We start from the raw sequence: 21,256 nt of genomic DNA, 5'->3' as shown, positions 1-21,256 counted from the left end.
GACCGACCATATAGCAAGGAAGGTTTAGGGAACACTGTGTAATAATTTACACGGGAAGAGGATCTCTACATAAATAGGTATCTAGAATATGTAGATGTACACCTTGGACAAGCAACATTCTAACCATTACCCCAATTGAAAAAATTAAAACAACGAACTAGGAGTAATGAGACATAAACTTATGGGGGGTTTTCCTGGCACATTCCATTCAAATTTACAACCTAGGCAAACGACTTCCAGAACGGCTGTGCTGCCCTAGTACCCAGATTTGGGAATGGAGAAATGCTGCATCCTTGTGGCCGTTTCCCACAACAGCAGTTTTAAACCCACTGCAAAAGGTCACTAAATATTCACCAATTGCAGGTCTGTAAATGACACCTGCCCTCCAAAAAATACTGAGGTCGAAAATCAACCCAAAAATTCTAGAGTGCAACCTTCCAAAAAGAAAATTTGAAGAGGTATATTATACTCACACTTTTTTTCTTTTTTCTTTTAACAGAAAACAAAAAGGCGTGGAAAAATGATGAATTGTAGGAATTTTTACAGACATGTAAACCCAAATTACAAACACCTATCAGCTCACACCAGTCAGAATGGCCATCAACAAAAATGCTGCCAAAAATAAATGCTGACGTGATTGTGGAGCAATGCGTACCCTCGATTCTAAGGGGGACGTGGTAAGAGCCACAAATGAAAGCACAATTGAGGTGCCTTGAAAAGGTAAACGTTGAGCTACCATACCAGTCAATCAATCATAACCACTGCTGGGTCTATCACCTGAGAAAATGAAAATCAAAAATCACAGGCTGGCAATCCTGCACTCCAGCAATATTTACCATAGGCAACACTTGGAAGCAACGAAAATGTCCATCAACAGAGGAATGCACCAAGAAGAAGTGGTCCATGTACACAATGGAATATTAGCCTTGGAAAACTTTGAAGCACTACTCTTTGGGGCACCATAGATGAGCCTGGAGATAATCACAAAACATGAAGTAGGTCGGAAAGCAAAAGACCTATAGCCTATATTATCACTTATGGCATTACCTAATAACTGACACAGATGAACATATTTCCAAAGAGAAAGACACTCACAGGCTTAGAAAACAAAACAAACTATGCTCATCTAAAAGGAAAGGAGGGGGGAAATTGAGAATGAAGGTGAGTGTTACTATACATATACAAATACATATTATATACATGTATCAAAAAGACCGAACATATAGCAAGGGAGGTCGACGGAACACTGTAATATTTTACATGGGAAGAGGATCTGTACATTAATAGACATACATAATGTACAAATGAACCAGATTGTGTACACCTAGGACAAACAATATTCTAAACTTTACCCAGATTAAAAAAAATTTTAAAAACCAAGAAGAAGTAATGAGACATAAACTTAAGGGGATTTCTCCTGGCAAATTCCATTCTAATTTACAACCTAGGACAATGACTTCCAGAAAGGCTCTGCTGCCCTAGGACCCAGCTTGGGGAATGGAGAAATGCTACCTCCTTGTGGCCGTTTCCCACAACAGCAGCTTTGAACCCACTGCAAAAGGTCACTAAATTTTCACCAACTTGCAGTTCTGTAAATGGCACCTGCCCTCCAGAAAATTTCTGGGGTCAAAAATCGACCAAAAAATTCAAAAGAGGGCAACCTTCGAAGAAGACAGTTTCAAGAGCTATATTGTACTCACGGTTTTTTTCTTTTAAGAGAAAAGAAAAAGGCGTAGGAATATGATGAATTTAAAAAATTTTTAATGACATGCATACCCATATTACAAAAACCTATCAGCTCACAGCAGTCAGAATGGCCATTAGGAAAAATGCTGCCAAAAATAAACGGTGAAGGGAGTGTGGAGAAATGCGTACCCTCGGTTGTAAGGGGGGGGGGTATGTAAAGAGCCACTAATGAAAACACAATGTAGGTGCTTTGAAAAGGGAAATATTGAGCTACCAGTCAATCAATCACAACCACTGCTTGGCCTATCACCTGAGAAAATGAGACTGAAAAAGTGACAGGCGGGCAAACCTGTACGCCAGCAATATTTACCATAGCCAGCACTTGGAAGCAATGAAAATGTCCATCAACCGAGGAATGCACCAAGAAGAAGTGGTCCACGTACACAATGGAATATTACTCTAATAATAAATATAAATTAAATTTAAAAACAAACAAAAGCAAGGAGACATCAACATTTGTGGGTTTACCCGGGCACATTGCACTCTAATTTATAACCGAAGAATACCACTGGCCGGTAGGTCTGTTTCCCTAGTACCAGCATGGGGAACGTAGAAAGGCTGCCGCTCTCTGGCCGTTACCTGCAAAAGCAGGTTTAAAGCCTGAGCTAATGGTCACTTCATATGAACAAGTACTGCAGGGCTGTAAATGAAACCTGCCCTCAAAATGTCTTGAGGGAGATAATGGCCAAAATATTTCAAATGGTGACACATACTTTAAGAAAACACTTTGAAGTAATAAGCTCTAATCACAGCTCGAAAAATAAAATGGACATGTCTTAACGCTCAACTTCAACGCATTATGAGACACATGCAAATTCAACCACAAAGAGGTATCAGCTCACACCACTCAGAATAACCATCAGCAAAAACTACAAAGAATAAATGCTGAAGGTGCTGGGAAGAAATACATACCCTCCACTTTAAGTGGGATGTAACCTGGAAAAAGCCACTAAGGAGAACAGAATAGAGCTGCCTATAAAAGGTAAACATTCAGCTACCATATGATCCAGCAGACCTATTCTTGGACCTATAAACTAAGAAGACAGAACTGAAAGGACACAGGCACGCAAATCTACATTGCATAGTATTACAATAGCCAAGATATGGAAGTAACCAAAAAGTCCACCGACAGATGGGTGGACAAAGAAGAACTGCTACCTGTACAGATGGAATAGGAGCTAGTGAAAAAATGAAACAATGCCATTTGCAGCACCATAGATGAGTCGAGAAGTAATCAGTCAACTTGGAGTAAGTGAGAAAGCGAAAGACACATATCCTATCATATCACATATAGGTGTTACCTAAAAAATGATACAAAGATATTTCCACAGAGAAACACTATCATAGATTCATTAAAAAAACTTATGGTTCACCAAATGGAAAGGTGTGAGGATTGGATACATTACCATATTGAGGTTAACAGAGAGATACAAACACATGTGAAATATATAATCACCAAAGACCTACGCAATACCAAGAGAAGACTACTCAACATTGTGTCATAACCTACATGGGAAAAGGATCCGAAGAAGAATAGATATATGCATATGTGTGAAAGAACCACATCTTGCACAACTAGAACAAACAAAACATTGTAATCAAGTTTGCTGTGATAAAAAATAAAAATTAAGTTCAAAATACCAACAAGAGGTAATGAGACATAAACTTAAAGGGCTTTTTCCTCGCACATTCCATTCTAATTTACCACCTAGAACACCACTTCCAGTAAGGCTCTGTTGCCCTAGTAACCAGATTTGGTAAAGGAGAAATGCTGCCGCCTTGTGGCCGATTCCCACAAGAGCAGCTTTTAACCCACTGCTAATGGTCACTTACCATTCACAAGGACTCAGAGCTGTAAAGACACCTGCCCTCAAAATTGTGCTGAGGTAGGGAATGGATAAAAAAAATTCAAAACAGGCAAAATTTTCAAGAAGATAGTATGAAGAGGTAAGTTTTACTCACTCTCTTTTTAAAGAAAGGAAAATGGATAAACGCTCCACCTCAGGAAGTATTAGACTCATGCAATCTAATCTACAAAATGTTTTCAACTCACACCAGTCGACTGACCATTGGCAAAAAGTCTACAAACAATAAATGCTGAAGGGGTTTTAGAGAACTGTGTACCCTCTAGCTGCTGGTGAGATGTAAAAGGGTTAAACGCTAATAATGAGAACAGAAAGGAGCTGCGTTGAAAACGAAAAATTGAGGTACCATTCAATCCAGCAGGCGCACCAATGGGCCTCTCACCTGAGAAGACCAGAATGAAGACCCGGGCTGCAAAAGTTGCACTGCAGCCTTATTCACAATAGACAAGACAGTGAAGCAACCAAAATGTCCATCAACAGATGAAAGGATAAAGAAGAAGTGGTCCATGTACACAATGAATACTAGCCATGGAAAACAATGAAACACTGCTCTTTGAGGCACCATAGATGATCTTGGAGATAATCACAGAACATGAGGTAAGTCGGAAAGCAAAAGTCCTATATCCTATGATATCACTTATAGGCGTTATCTAATAACTGACACAAATGAACATAATTCCACAGAGAAAGTCAATCACAGACTTATTAAAAAAAAACTATGCTTATCTAAAAGGAAAGGTGGGGGGAATGGATAAATGAAGATTAGCGTTACCATATGTATACAAATACATATTATATACATATATCAAAAAGACCGACCATATAGCAAGGAAGGTTTAGGGAACACTGTGTAATAATTTACACGGGAAGAGGATCTCTACATAAATAGGTATCTAGAATATGTAGATGTACACCTTGGACAAGCAACATTCTAACCATTACCCCAATTGAAAAAATTAAAACAACGAACTAGGAGTAATGAGACATAAACTTATGGGGGGTTTTCCTGGCACATTCCATTCAAATTTACAACCTAGGCAAACGACTTCCAGAACGGCTGTGCTGCCCTAGTACCCAGATTTGGGAATGGAGAAATGCTGCATCCTTGTGGCCGTTTCCCACAACAGCAGTTTTAAACCCACTGCAAAAGGTCACTAAATATTCACCAATTGCAGGTCTGTAAATGACACCTGCCCTCCAAAAAATACTGAGGTCGAAAATCAACCCAAAAATTCTAGAGTGCAACCTTCCAAAAAGAAAATTTGAAGAGGTATATTATACTCACACTTTTTTTCTTTTTTCTTTTAACAGAAAACAAAAAGGCGTGGAAAAATGATGAATTGTAGGAATTTTTACAGACATGTAAACCCAAATTACAAACACCTATCAGCTCACACCAGTCAGAATGGCCATCAACAAAAATGCTGCCAAAAATAAATGCTGACGTGATTGTGGAGCAATGCGTACCCTCGATTCTAAGGGGGACGTGGTAAGAGCCACAAATGAAAGCACAATTGAGGTGCCTTGAAAAGGTAAACGTTGAGCTACCATACCAGTCAATCAATCATAACCACTGCTGGGTCTATCACCTGAGAAAATGAAAATCAAAAATCACAGGCTGGCAATCCTGCACTCCAGCAATATTTACCATAGGCAACACTTGGAAGCAACGAAAATGTCCATCAACAGAGGAATGCACCAAGAAGAAGTGGTCCATGTACACAATGGAATATTAGCCTTGGAAAACTTTGAAGCACTACTCTTTGGGGCACCATAGATGAGCCTGGAGATAATCACAAAACATGAAGTAGGTCGGAAAGCAAAAGACCTATAGCCTATATTATCACTTATGGCATTACCTAATAACTGACACAGATGAACATATTTCCAAAGAGAAAGACACTCACAGGCTTAGAAAACAAAACAAACTATGCTCATCTAAAAGGAAAGGAGGGGGGAAATTGAGAATGAAGGTGAGTGTTACTATACATATACAAATACATATTATATACATGTATCAAAAAGACCGAACATATAGCAAGGGAGGTCGACGGAACACTGTAATATTTTACATGGGAAGAGGATCTGTACATTAATAGACATACATAATGTACAAATGAACCAGATTGTGTACACCTAGGACAAACAATATTCTAAACTTTACCCAGATTAAAAAAAATTTTAAAAACCAAGAAGAAGTAATGAGACATAAACTTAAGGGGATTTCTCCTGGCAAATTCCATTCTAATTTACAACCTAGGACAATGACTTCCAGAAAGGCTCTGCTGCCCTAGGACCCAGCTTGGGGAATGGAGAAATGCTACCTCCTTGTGGCCGTTTCCCACAACAGCAGCTTTGAACCCACTGCAAAAGGTCACTAAATTTTCACCAACTTGCAGTTCTGTAAATGGCACCTGCCCTCCAGAAAATTTCTGGGGTCAAAAATCGACCAAAAAATTCAAAAGAGGGCAACCTTCGAAGAAGACAGTTTCAAGAGCTATATTGTACTCACGGTTTTTTTCTTTTAAGAGAAAAGAAAAAGGCGTAGGAATATGATGAATTTAAAAAATTTTTAATGACATGCATACCCATATTACAAAAACCTATCAGCTCACAGCAGTCAGAATGGCCATTAGGAAAAATGCTGCCAAAAATAAACGGTGAAGGGAGTGTGGAGAAATGCGTACCCTCGGTTGTAAGGGGGGGGGGTATGTAAAGAGCCACTAATGAAAACACAATGTAGGTGCTTTGAAAAGGGAAATATTGAGCTACCAGTCAATCAATCACAACCACTGCTTGGCCTATCACCTGAGAAAATGAGACTGAAAAAGTGACAGGCGGGCAAACCTGTACGCCAGCAATATTTACCATAGCCAGCACTTGGAAGCAATGAAAATGTCCATCAACCGAGGAATGCACCAAGAAGAAGTGGTCCACGTACACAATGGAATATTACTCTAATAATAAATATAAATTAAATTTAAAAACAAACAAAAGCAAGGAGACATCAACATTTGTGGGTTTACCCGGGCACATTGCACTCTAATTTATAACCGAAGAATACCACTGGCCGGTAGGTCTGTTTCCCTAGTACCAGCATGGGGAACGTAGAAAGGCTGCCGCTCTCTGGCCGTTACCTGCAAAAGCAGGTTTAAAGCCTGAGCTAATGGTCACTTCATATGAACAAGTACTGCAGGGCTGTAAATGAAACCTGCCCTCAAAATGTCTTGAGGGAGATAATGGCCAAAATATTTCAAATGGTGACACATACTTTAAGAAAACACTTTGAAGTAATAAGCTCTAATCACAGCTCGAAAAATAAAATGGACATGTCTTAACGCTCAACTTCAACGCATTATGAGACACATGCAAATTCAACCACAAAGAGGTATCAGCTCACACCACTCAGAATAACCATCAGCAAAAACTACAAAGAATAAATGCTGAAGGTGCTGGGAAGAAATACATACCCTCCACTTTAAGTGGGATGTAACCTGGAAAAAGCCACTAAGGAGAACAGAATAGAGCTGCCTATAAAAGGTAAACATTCAGCTACCATATGATCCAGCAGACCTATTCTTGGACCTATAAACTAAGAAGACAGAACTGAAAGGACACAGGCACGCAAATCTACATTGCATAGTATTACAATAGCCAAGATATGGAAGTAACCAAAAAGTCCACCGACAGATGGGTGGACAAAGAAGAACTGCTACCTGTACAGATGGAATAGGAGCTAGTGAAAAAATGAAACAATGCCATTTGCAGCACCATAGATGAGTCGAGAAGTAATCAGTCAACTTGGAGTAAGTGAGAAAGCGAAAGACACATATCCTATCATATCACATATAGGTGTTACCTAAAAAATGATACAAAGATATTTCCACAGAGAAACACTATCATAGATTCATTAAAAAAACTTATGGTTCACCAAATGGAAAGGTGTGAGGATTGGATACATTACCATATTGAGGTTAACAGAGAGATACAAACACATGTGAAATATATAATCACCAAAGACCTACGCAATACCAAGAGAAGACTACTCAACATTGTGTCATAACCTACATGGGAAAAGGATCCGAAGAAGAATAGATATATGCATATGTGTGAAAGAACCACATCTTGCACAACTAGAACAAACAAAACATTGTAATCAAGTTTGCTGTGATAAAAAATAAAAATTAAGTTCAAAATACCAACAAGAGGTAATGAGACATAAACTTAAAGGGCTTTTTCCTCGCACATTCCATTCTAATTTACCACCTAGAACACCACTTCCAGTAAGGCTCTGTTGCCCTAGTAACCAGATTTGGTAAAGGAGAAATGCTGCCGCCTTGTGGCCGATTCCCACAAGAGCAGCTTTTAACCCACTGCTAATGGTCACTTACCATTCACAAGGACTCAGAGCTGTAAAGACACCTGCCCTCAAAATTGTGCTGAGGTAGGGAATGGATAAAAAAAATTCAAAACAGGCAAAATTTTCAAGAAGATAGTATGAAGAGGTAAGTTTTACTCACTCTCTTTTTAAAGAAAGGAAAATGGATAAATGCTCCACCTCAGGAAGTATTAGACTCATGCAATCTAATCTACAAAATGTTTTCAACTCACACCAGTCGACTGACCATTGGCAAAAAGTCTACAAACAATAAATGCTGAAGGGGTTTTAGAGAACTGTGTACCCTCTAGCTGCTGGTGAGATGTAAAAGGGTTAAACGCTAATAATGAGAACAGAAAGGAGCTGCGTTGAAAACGAAAAATTGAGGTACCATTCAATCCAGCAGGCGCACCAATGGGCCTCTCACCTGAGAAGACCAGAATGAAGACCCGGGCTGCAAAAGTTGCACTGCAGCCTTATTCACAATAGACAAGACAGTGAAGCAACCAAAATGTCCATCAACAGATGAAAGGATAAAGAAGAAGTGGTCCATGTACACAATGAATACTAGCCATGGAAAACAATGAAACACTGCTCTTTGAGGCACCATAGATGATCTTGGAGATAATCACAGAACATGAGGTAAGTCGGAAAGCAGAAGTCCTATATCCTATGATATCACTTATAGGCGTTATCTAATAACTGACACAAATGAACATAATTCCACAGAGAAAGTCAATCACAGACTTATTAAAAAAAACTATGCTTATCTAAAAGGAAAGGTGGGGGGAATGGATAAATGAAGATTAGCGTTACCATATGTATACAAATACATATTATATACATATATCAAAAAGACCGACCATATAGCAAGGAAGGTTTAGGGAACACTGTGTAATAATTTACACGGGAAGAGGATCTCTACATAAATAGGTATCTAGAATATGTAGATGTACACCTTGGACAAGCAACATTCTAACCATTACCCCAATTGAAAAAATTAAAACAACGAACTAGGAGTAATGAGACATAAACTTATGGGGGGTTTTCCTGGCACATTCCATTCAAATTTACAACCTAGGCAAACGACTTCCAGAACGGCTGTGCTGCCCTAGTACCCAGATTTGGGAATGGAGAAATGCTGCATCCTTGTGGCCGTTTCCCACAACAGCAGTTTTAAACCCACTGCAAAAGGTCACTAAATATTCACCAATTGCAGGTCTGTAAATGACACCTGCCCTCCAAAAAATACTGAGGTCGAAAATCAACCCAAAAATTCTAGAGTGCAACCTTCCAAAAAGAAAATTTGAAGAGGTATATTATACTCACACTTTTTTTCTTTTTTCTTTTAACAGAAAACAAAAAGGCGTGGAAAAATGATGAATTGTAGGAATTTTTACAGACATGTAAACCCAAATTACAAAAACCTATCAGCTCACACCAGTCAGAATGGCCATCAACAAAAATGCTGCCAAAAATAAATGCTGACGTGATTGTGGAGCAATGCGTACCCTCGATTCTAAGGGGGACGTGGTAAGAGCCACAAATGAAAGCACAATTGAGGTGCCTTGAAAAGGTAAACGTTGAGCTACCATACCAGTCAATCAATCATAACCACTGCTGGGTCTATCACCTGAGAAAATGAAAATCAAAAATCACAGGCTGGCAATCCTGCACTCCAGCAATATTTACCATAGGCAACACTTGGAAGCAACGAAAATGTCCATCAACAGAGGAATGCACCAAGAAGAAGTGGTCCATGTACACAATGGAATATTAGCCTTGGAAAACTTTGAAGCACTACTCTTTGGGGCACCATAGATGAGCCTGGAGATAATCACAAAACATGAAGTAGGTCGGAAAGCAAAAGACCTATAGCCTATATTATCACTTATGGCATTACCTAATAACTGACACAGATGAACATATTTCCAAAGAGAAAGACACTCACAGGCTTAGAAAACAAAACAAACTATGCTCATCTAAAAGGAAAGGAGGGGGAAATTGAGAATGAAGGTGAGAGTTACTATACATATACAAATACATATTATATACATGTATCAAAAAGACCGAACATATAGCAAGGGAGGTCGACGGAACACTGTAATATTTTACATGGGAAGAGGATCTGTACATTAATAGACATACATAATGTACAAATGAACCAGATTGTGTACACCTAGGACAAACAATATTCTAAACTTTACCCAGATTAAAAAAAATTTTAAAAACCAAGAAGAAGTAATGAGACATAAACTTAAGGGGATTTCTCCTGGCAAATTCCATTCTAATTTACAACCTAGGACAATGACTTCCAGAAAGGCTCTGCTGCCCTAGGACCCAGCTTGGGGAATGGAGAAATGCTACCTCCTTGTGGCCGTTTCCCACAACAGCAGCTTTGAACCCACTGCAAAAGGTCACTAAATTTTCACCAACTTGCAGTTCTGTAAATGGCACCTGCCCTCCAGAAAATTTCTGGGGTCAAAAATCGACCAAAAAATTCAAAAGAGGGCAACCTTCGAAGAAGACAGTTTCAAGAGCTATATTGTACTCACGGTTTTTTTCTTTTAAGAGAAAAGAAAAAGGCGTAGGAATATGATGAATTTAAAAATTTTAATGTCATGCATACCCATATTACAAAAACCTATCAGCTCACAGCAATCAGAATGGCCATTAGGAAAAATGCTGCCAAAAATAAACGGTGAAGGGAGTGTGGAGAAATGCGTACCCTCGGTTGTAAGGGGGGGCATGTAAAGAGCCACTAATGAAAACACAACGTAGGTGCTTTGAAAAGGGAAACATTGAGCTACCAGTCAATCAATCACAACCACTGCTTGGCCTATCACCTGAGAAAATGAGAATCAAAAATCACAGGCTGGCAAACCTGTACGCCAGCAATATTTACCATAGCCAGCACTTGGAAGCAATGAAAATGTCCATCAACCGAGGAATGCACCAAGAAGAAGTGGTCCACGTACACAATGGAATATTACTCTAATAATAAATATAAATTGAATTAAAAACAAAGAAAAGCAAGGAGACATCAACATTTGTGGGTTTATCCGGGCACATTGTACTCTAATTTATAACCGAAGAACACCACTGGCCGGTAGGTCTGTTTCCCTAGTACCAGCATGGGGAACGTAGAAAGGCTGCCGCTCTCTGGCCATTACCTGCAAAAGCAGGTTTAAAGCCTGAGCTAATGGTCACTTCATATGAACAAGTACTTCAGGGCTGTAAATGAAACCTGCCCTCAAAATGTCTTGAGGGAGATAATGGCCAAACTATTTCAAATGGTGACACATACTTTAAGAAAACACTTTGAAGAAATAAGCTCTAATCACAGCTGGAAAAATTAAAAGGACATGTCTTAAAGCTCAATTTCAACACATTATGAGACACATGCAAATTCAACCACAAAGAGGTATCAGCTCACACCACTCAGAATAACCATCAGCAAAAACTACAAAGAATAAATGCTGAAGGTGCTGGGAAGAAATACATACCCTCCACTTTAAGTGGGACGTAACCTGGAAAGAGCCACTAAGGAGAACAGAATAGAGGTGCCTTTAAAAGGTAACCATTGAGCTACCATATGATCTAGCAGACCTATGCCTAGACCTATAAACGAAGAAGAGAGAATTGGAAGGACACAGGCACGCAAATCTACATTGCATAGTATTACAATAGCCAAGATATGGAAGTAACCAAAAAGTCCACCGACAGATGGGTGGACAAAGAAGTACTGCTACCTGTACAGATGGAATAAGAGCTAGTGAAAAAATGAAACAATGCCATTTGCAGCACCATAGATGAGTCTAGAAGTAATCACGCAACTTGGAGTAAGTGAGAAAGCGAAAGACACATATCCTATCATATCACATATAGGTGTTACCTAAAAAATGATACAAACAAAGATATTTCCACAGAGAAACACTATCATAGATTCATTAAAAAAACTTATGGTTCACCAAATGGAAAGGTGTGAGGATTGGATACATTACCATATTGAGGTTAACAGAGAGATACAAACACATGTGAAATATATAATCACCAAAGACCTACGCAATACCAAGAGAAGACTACTCAACATTGTGTCATAACCTACATGGGAAAAGGATCCGAAGAATAGATATATGCATATGTGTGAAAGAACCACATCTTGCACACCTAGAACAAACAAAACATTGTAATCAAGTTTGCTGTGATAAGAAATAAAAATTAAGTTCAAAATACCAACAAGAAGTAATGAGACATAAACTTAAAGGGCTTTTTCCTCGCACATTCCATTCTAATTTACAACCTAGAACACCACTTCCAGTAAGGCTCTGTTGCCCTAGAAACCAGATTTGGTAAAGGAGAAATGCTGCCGCCTTGTGGCCGATTCCCGCAAGAGCAGCTTTTAACCCACAGCTAATGGTCACTTACCATTCACAAGGACTCAGGGCTGTAAAGGACACCTGCCCTCAAAATTGTGCTGAGGTAGGGAATGGATACAAAAAATTCAAAACAGGCCAAATTTTCAAGAAGATAGTATGAAGAGGTAAGTTTTACTCACTCTCTTTTTAAAGAAAGGAAAATGGATAAAAGCTCCACCTCAGGAAGTATTAGACTCATGCAATCTAATCTACAAAAAGTTTTCAACTCACACCAGTCGACTGACCATTGGCAAAAAGTCTACAAACAATAAATGCTGAAGAGGTTTTAGAGAACTGTGTACCCTCTAGCTGCTGGTGAGATGCAAAAGGGTTAAACGCTAATAATGAGAACAGAAAGGAGCTGCGTTGAAAAGGAAAAATTGAGGTACCATTCAATCCAGCAGGCGCACCAATGGGCCTCTCACCTGAGAAGACCAGAATGAAGAAGACCCGGGCTGCAAAAGCTGCACTGCAGCCTTATTCACCATAGCCAAGACAGTGAAGCAACCAAAATGTCCATCAACAGATGAAAGGATAAAGAAGAAGTGGTCCATGTACACAATGAATACTAGCCATGGAAAACAATGAAACACTGCTCTTTGAGGCACCATAGATGATCTTGGAGATAATCACAGAACATGAGGTAAGTCGGAAAGCAGAAGTCCTATATCCTATGATATCACTTATAGGCGTTATCTAATAACTGACACAAATGAACATATTTCCACAGAGAAAGTCAATCACAGACTTATTAAAAAAAAACTATGCTTATCTAAAAGGAAAGGTGGGGGGAATGGATAAATGAAGATTAGCGTTACCATATGTATACAAATACATATTATATACATATATCAAAAAGACCGACCATATAGCAAGGAAGGTTTACGGAACACTCTGTAATAATTTACAGGGGAAGAGGATCTCTACATAAATAGGTATATAGAATATGTAGATGAACCAGAGTGTGTACACCTTGGACAAGCAACATTCTAACCATTACCCGAATTGAAAAAATTAAAACAACGAACTAGGAGTAATGAGACATAAACTTATGGGGGGTTTTCCTGGCACATTCCATTCAAATTTACAACCTAGGCAAACGACTTCCAGAACGGCTCTGCTGCCCTAGTACCCAGATTTGGGAATGGAGAAATGCTGCATCCTTGTGGCCGTTTCCCACCACAGCAGCTTTAAACCCACTGCAAAAGGTCACTAAATATTCACCAATTGCAGGTCTGTAAATGACACCTGCCCTCCAAAAAATACTGAGGTCGAAAATCGACCAAAAAATTCTAGAGTGCAACCTTCCAAAAAGAAAATTTGAAGAGGTATATTATACTCACACTTTTGTTCTTTTTTCTTTTAACAGAAAAGAAAAAGGCGTGGGAAAATGATGAATTGTAGGAATTTTTACAGACATGTAAACCCAAATTACAAACACCTATCAGCTCACACCAGTCAGAATGGCCATCAACAAATATGCTGCAAACAAGAAATGCTGACGTGATTGTGGAGAAGTGCGTACCCTCGATTCTAAGGGGGACGTGGTAAGAGCCACTAATGAAAGCACAATTGAGGTGCCTTGAAAAGGTAAACGTTGAGCTACCATACCAGTCAATCAATCATAACCACTGCTGGGTCTATCACCTGAGAAAATGAAAATCAAAAATCACAGGCTGGCAATCCTGCCCTCCAGCAATATTTACCATAGGCAACACTTGGAAGCAAGGAAAATGTCCATCAACAGAGGAATGCACCAAGAAGAAGTGGTCCATGTACACAATGGAATATTAGCCACGGAAAACACTGAAGCGCTGCTCTTTGAGGCACCACAGATGAGCCTGGAGATAATCACAAAACATGAAGTAGGTCGGAAAGCAAAAGACCTATAGCCTATATTATCACTTATGGCATTATCTAATAACTGACACAGATGAACATATTTCCAAAGAGAAAGACACTCACAGGCTTAGAAAACAAAACAAACTATGCTCATCTAAAAGGAAAGGAGGGGGGAAATTGAGAAATGAGGATTAGTGTTACTATACATATACAAATACATATTATATACATGTATCAAAAAGACCGAACATATAGCAAGGGAGGTCGATGGAACACTGTAATATTTTACATGGGAAGAGGATCTGTACATTAATAGACATACATAATGTACAAATGGACCAGATGGTGTACACCTAGGACAAACAATATTCTAAACTTTACCCAGATTAAAAAAATTTTAAAAACCAAGAAGAAGTAATGAGACATAAACTTATGGGGATTTCTCCTGGCAAATTCCATTCTAATTTATAACCTAGGACAATGACTTCCAGAAGGGCTCTGCTGCCCTAGTACCCAGATTGGGGAATGGAGAAAAGCTACCTCCTTGTGGACGTTTCCCACAACAGCAGCTTTGAACCCACTGCAAAAGGTCACTAAATTTTCACCAACTTGCAGTTCTGTAAATGACACCTGCCCTCCAAAAAATTTCTGGGGTCAAAAATCGACCAAAAAATTCAAAAGAGGGCAACCTTCGAAGAAGTCAATTTCAAGAGCTCTATTATACTTACGGTTTTTTCTTTTAAAGAGAAAAGAAAAAGGCATAGGAATATGATGAATTTAAAAATTTTAATGTCATGCATACCCATATTACAAAAACCTATCAGCTCACAGCAATCAGAATGGCCATTAGGAAAAATCCTGCCAAAAATAAACGGTGAAGGGAGTGTGGAGAAATGCGTACCCTCGGTTGTAAGGGGGGGCATGTAAAGAGCCACTAATGAAAACACAACGTAGGTGCTTTGAAAAGGGAAACATTGAGCTACCAGTCAATCAATCACAACCACTGCTTGGCCTATCACCTGAGAAAATGAGAATCAAAAATCACAGGCTGGCAAACCTGTACGCCAGCAATATTTACCATAGCCAGCAGTTGGAAGCAATGAAAATGTCCATCAACCGAGGAATGCACCAAGAAGAAGTGGTCCACGTACACAATGGAATATTACTCTAATAATAAATATAAATTGAATTAAAAACAAACAAAAGCAAGGAGACATCAACATTTGTGGGTTTATCCGGGCACATTGCACTCTAATTTATAACCGAAGAACACCACTGGCCGGTAGGTCTGTTTCCCTAGTACCAGCATGGGGAACGTAGAAAGGCTGCCGCTCTCTGGCCATTACCTGCAAAAGCAGGTTTAAAGCCTGAGCTAATGGTCACTTCATATGAACAAGTACTTCAGGGCTGTAAATGAAACCTGCCCTCAAAATGTCTTGAGGGAGATAATGGCCAAACTATTTCAAATGGTGACACATACTTTAAGAAAACACTTTGAAGAAATAAGCTCTAATCACAGCTGGAAAAATTAAAAGGACATGTCTTAAAGCTCAATTTCAACACATTATGAGACACATGCAAATTCAACCACAAAGAGGTATCAGCTCACACCACTCAGAATAACCATCAGCAAAAACTACAAAGAATAAATGCTGAAGGTGCTGGGAAGAAATACATACCCTCCACTTTAAGTGGGACGTAACCTGGAAAGAGCCACTAAGGAGAACAGAATAGAGGTGCCTTTAAAAGGTAACCATTGAGCTACCATATGATCTAGCAGACCTATGCCTAGACCTATAAACGAAGAAGAGAGAATTGGAAGGACACAGGCACGCAAATCTACATTGCATAGTATTACAATAGCCAAGATATGGAAGTAACCAAAAAGTCCACCGACAGATGGGTGGACAAAGAAGTACTGCTACCTGTACAGATGGAATAAGAGCTAGTGAAAAAATGAAACAATGCCATTTGCAGCACCATAGATGAGTCTAGAAGTAATCACGCAACTTGGAGTAAGTGAGAAAGCGAAAGACACATATCCTATCATATCACATATAGGTGTTCCCTAAAAAATGATACAAACAAAAGATATTTCCACAGAGAAACACTATCATAGATTCATTAAAAAAACTTATGGTTCACCAAATGGAAAGGTGTGAGGATTGGATACATTACCATATTGAGGTTAACAGAGAGATACAAACACATGTGAAATATATAATCACCAAAGACCTACGCAATACCAAGAGAAGACTACTCAACATTGTGTCATAACCTACATGGGAAAAGGATCCGAAGAATAGATATATGCATATGTGTGAAAGAACCACATCTTGCACACCTAGAACAAACAAAACATTGTAATCAAGTTTGCTGTGATAAGAAATAAAAATTAAGTTCAAAATACCAACAAGAAGTAATGAGACATAAACTTAAAGGGCTTTTTCCTCGCACATTCCATTCTAATTTACAACCTAGAACACCACTTCCAGTAAGGCTCTGTTGCCCTAGAAACCAGATTTGGTAAAGGAGAAATGCTGCCGCCTTGTGGCCGATTCCCGCAAGAGCAGCTTTTAACCCACAGCTAATGGTCACTTACCATTCACAAGGACTCAGGGCTGTAAAGGACACCTGCCCTCAAAATTGTGCTGAGGTAGGGAATGGATACAAAAAATTCAAAACAGGCCAAATTTTCAAGAAGATAGTATGAAGAGGTAAGTTTTACTCACTCTCTTTTTAAAGAAAGGAAAATGGATAAAAGCTCCACCTCAGGAAGTATTAGACTCATGCAATCTAATCTACAAAAAGTTTTCAACTCACACCAGTCGACTGACCATTGGCAAAAAGTCTACAAACAATAAATGCTGAAGAGGTTTTAGAGAACTGTGTACCCTCTAGCTGCTGGTGAGATGCAAAAGGGTTAAACGCTAATAATGAGAACAGAAAGGAGCTGCGTTGAAAAGGAAAAATTGAGGTACCATTCAATCCAGCAGGCGCACCAATGGGCCTCTCACCTGAGAAGACCAGAATGAAGAAGACCCGGGCTGCAAAAGCTGCACTGCAGCCTTATTCACCATAGCCAAGACAGTGAAGCAACCAAAATGTCCATCAACAGATGAAAGGATAAAGAAGAAGTGGTCCATGTACACAATGAATACTAGCCATGGAAAACAATGAAACACTGCTCTTTGAGGCACCATAGATGATCTTGGAGATAATCACAGAACATGAGGTAAGTCGGAAAGCAGAAGTCCTATATCCTATGATATCACTTATAGGCGTTATCTAATAACTGACACAAATGAACATATTTCCACAGAGAAAGTCAATCACAGACTTATTAAAAAAAAACTATGCTTATCTAAAAGGAAAGGTGGGGGGAATGGATAAATGAAGATTAGCGTTACCATATGTATACAAATACATATTATATACATATATCAAAAAGACCGACCATATAGCAAGGAAGGTTTACGGAACACTCTGTAATAATTTACAGGGGAAGAGGATCTCTACATAAATAGGTATATAGAATATGTAGATGAACCAGAGTGTGTACACCTTGGACAAGCAACATTCTAACCATTACCCGAATTGAAAAAATTAAAACAACGAACTAGGAGTAATGAGACATAAACTTATGGGGGGTTTTCCTGGCACATTCCATTCAAATTTACAACCTAGGCAAACGACTTCCAGAACGGCTCTGCTGCCCTAGTACCCAGATTTGGGAATGGAGAAATGCTGCATCCTTGTGGCCGTTTCCCACCACAGCAGCTTTAACCCCACTGCAAAAGGTCACTAAATATTCACCAATTGCAGGTCTGTAAATGACACCTGCCCTCCAAAAAATACTGAGGTCGAAAATCGACCAAAAAATTCTAGAGTGCAACCTTCCAAAAAGAAAATTTGAAGAGGTATATTATACTCACACTTTTGTTCTTTTTTCTTTTAACAGAAAAGAAAACGGCGTGGAAAAATGATGAATTGTAGGAATTTTTACAGACATGTAAACCCAAATTACAAACACCTATCAGCTCACACCAGTCAGAATGGCCATCAACAAATATGCTGCAAACAAGAAATGCTGACGTGATTGTGGAGAAGTGTGTACCCTCGATTCTAAGGGGGACGTGGTAAGAGCCACTAATGAAAGCACAATTGAGGTGCCTTGAAAAGGTAAACGTTGAGCTACCATACCAGTCAATCAATCATAACCACTGCTGGGTCTATCACCTGAGAAAATGAAAATCAAAAATCACAGGCTGGCAATCCTGCCCTCCAGCAATATTTACCATAGGCAACACTTGGAAGCAAGGAAAATGTCCATCAACAGAGGAATGCACCAAGAAGAAGTGGTCCATGTACACAATGGAATATTAGCCATGGAAAACACTGAAGCGCTGCTCTTTGAGGCACCACAGATGAGCCTGGAGATAATCACAAAACATGAAGTAGGTCGGAAAGCAAAAGACCTATAGCCTATATTATCACTTATGGCATTATCTAATAACTGACACAGATGAACATATTTCCAAAGAGAAAGACACTCACAGGCTTAGAAAACAAAACAAACTATGCTCATCTAAAAGGAAAGGAGGGGGGAAATTGAGAAATGAGGATTAGTGTTACTATACATATACAAATACATATTATATACATGTATCAAAAAGACCGAACATATAGCAAGGGAGGTCGATGGAACACTGTAATATTTTATATGGGAAGAGGATCTGTACATTAATAGACATACATAATGTACAAAAGGACCAGATGGTGTACACCTAGGACAAACAATATTCTAAACTTTACCCAGATTAAAAAAAATTTTAAAAACCAAGATGAAGTAATGAGACATAAACTTATGGGGATTTCTCCTGGCAAATTCCATTCTAATTTATAACCTAGGACAATGACTTCCAGAAGGGCTCTGCTGCCCTAGTACCCAGATTGGGGAATGGAGAAAAGCTACCTCCTTGTGGACGTTTCCCACAACAGCAGCTTTGAACCCACTGCAAAAGGTCACTAAATTTTCACCAACTTGCAGTTCTGTAAATGACACCTGCCCTCCAAAAAATTTCTGGGGTCAAAAATCGACCAAAAAATTCAAAAGAGGGCAACCTTCGAAGAAGTCAATTTCAAGAGCTCTATTATATTTATGGTTTTTTCTTTTAAGAGAAAAGAAAAAGGCGTAGGAATATGATGAATTTAAAAATTTTAATGTCATGCATACCCATATTACAAAAACCTATCAGCTCACAGCAATCAGAATGGCCATTAGGAAAAATGCTGCCAAAAATAAACGGTGAAGGGAGTGTGGAGAAATGCGTACCCTCGGTTGTAAGGGGGGGCATGTAAAGAGCCACTAATGAAAACACAACGTAGGTGCTTTGAAAAGGGAAACATTGAGCTACCAGTCAATCAATCACAACCACTGCTTGGCCTATCACCTGAGAAAATGAGAATCAAAAATCACAGGCTGGCAAACCTGTACGCCAGCAATATTTACCATAGCCAGCACTTGGAAGCAATGAAAATGTCCATCAACCGAGGAATGCACCAAGAAGAAGCGGTCCACGTACACAATGGAATATTACTCTAATAATAAATATAAATTGAATTAAAAACAAAGAAAAGCAAGGAGACATCAACATTTGTGGGTTTATCCGGGCACATTGCACTCTAATTTATAACCGAAGAACACCACTGGCCGGTAGGTCTGTTTCCCTAGTACCAGCATGGGGAACGTAGAAAGGCTGCCGCTCTCTGGCCATTACCTGCAAAAGCAGGTTTAAAGCCTGAGCTAATGGTCACTTCATATGAACAAGTACTTCAGGGCTGTAAATGAAACCTGCCCTCAAAATGTCTTGAGGGAGATAATGGCCAAACTATTTCAAATGGTGACACATACTTTAAGAAAACACTTTGAAGAAATAAGCTCTAATCACAGCTGGAAAAATTAAAAGGACATGTCTTAAAGCTCAATTTCAACACATTATGAGACACATGCAAATTCAACCACAAAGAGGTATCAGCTCACACCACTCAGAATAACCATCAGCAAAAACTACAAAGAATAAATGCTGAAGGTGCTGGGAAGAAATACATACCCTCCACTTTAAGTGGGACGTAACCTGGAAAGAGCCACTAAGGAGAACAGAATAGAGGTGCCTTTAAAAGGTAACCATTGAGCTACCATATGATCTAGCAGACCTATGCCTAGACCTATAAACGAAGAAGAGAGAATTGGAAGGACACAGGCACGCAAATCTACATTGCATAGTATTACAATAGCCAAGATATGGAAGTAACCAAAAAGTCCACCGACAGATGGGTGGACAAAGAAGTACTGCTACCTGTACAGATGGAATAAGAGCTAGTGAAAAAATGAAACAATGCCATTTGCAGCACCATAGATGAGTCTAGAAGTAATCACGCAACTTGGAGTAAGTGAGAAAGCGAAAGACACATATCCTATCATATCACATATAGGTGTTCCCTAAAAAATGATACAAACAAAGATATTTCCACAGAGAAACACTATCATAGATTCATTAAAAAAACTTATGGTTCACCAAATGGAAAGGTGTGAGGATTGGATACATTACCATATTGAGGTTAACAGAGAGATACAAACACATGTGAAATATATAATCACCAAAGACCTACGCAATACCAAGAGAAGACTACTCAACATTGTGTCATAACCTACATGGGAAAAGGATCCGAAGAATAGATATATGCATATGTGTGAAAGAACCACATCTTGCACACCTAGAACAAACAAAACATTGTAATCAAGTTTGCTGTGATAAGAAATAAAAATTAAGTTCAAAATACCAACAAGAAGTAATGAGACATAAACTTAAAGGGCTTTTTCCTCGCACATTCCATTCTAATTTACAACCTAGAACACCACTTCCAGTAAGGCTCTGTTGCCCTAGAAACCAGATTTGGTAAAGGAGAAATGCTGCCGCCTTGTGGCCGATTCCCGCAAGAGCAGC

This window comes from Balaenoptera borealis, assembly GCF_965194805.1.
Source record: "Balaenoptera borealis genome assembly, chromosome: 9".
In the NCBI taxonomy this organism is placed as follows: domain Eukaryota; kingdom Metazoa; phylum Chordata; class Mammalia; order Artiodactyla; family Balaenopteridae; genus Balaenoptera; species Balaenoptera borealis.
Note: the sequence above shows the minus strand (reverse complement) of the source record.